This window comes from Argentina silus, assembly GCF_951799395.1.
Source record: "Argentina silus genome assembly, chromosome: 7".
In the NCBI taxonomy this organism is placed as follows: domain Eukaryota; kingdom Metazoa; phylum Chordata; class Actinopteri; order Argentiniformes; family Argentinidae; genus Argentina; species Argentina silus.
Window position 1 is genome coordinate 19,821,880 of NC_139661.1, and position 566 is coordinate 19,822,445.

The window sequence follows — 566 nt, forward strand, 5'->3', positions numbered from 1 at the left end:
GAAGAAAACACTCATATAACGCACATATTCCGTTCAGTAAACAACTAGTTTCAAATAGATTATAGAATCTTATTTGTGTTTTATAACAATTTGGTGTGATTTGCGAAAGAAATATTCTCGATGCTCAGTCAAAAAAAGGGCCCGAGGTAGGGGATGAGGGGTATTTTAGGCTAGCTAGTTATTATAGTGGGGGGGGGGGGGCGGGCTAGTCTGGGGTGGGGGAGGAGTTGTATGTGGGGGTGGGGTCTTGAGGGTGGGGTGTCTGGATTTGGGGCGAAGTGGGGTATGGGTAAGTTGACTGTGGATGGGGTGGGGGTAGGTTACATGGTACTGTAGGGGTAGCTATACTGTGTCTGGTTTTAGAGTTTGGAGGGAGATTAGCATACAGACTCAGACAGGCTTGAGACAGTGGTGTGGTAGACAGGCATTAGTAGACAAGACAAGAGCAGGCCACTTCGGTTCAATGGCCCACATGGGAACATGGCTACTGCTGCTTCCTGCGCAGCATAGTCTGGTCTGAGGCACCTTACTAACCCGCATGCAAGTCAAGCCTCTGTGAGAACAGT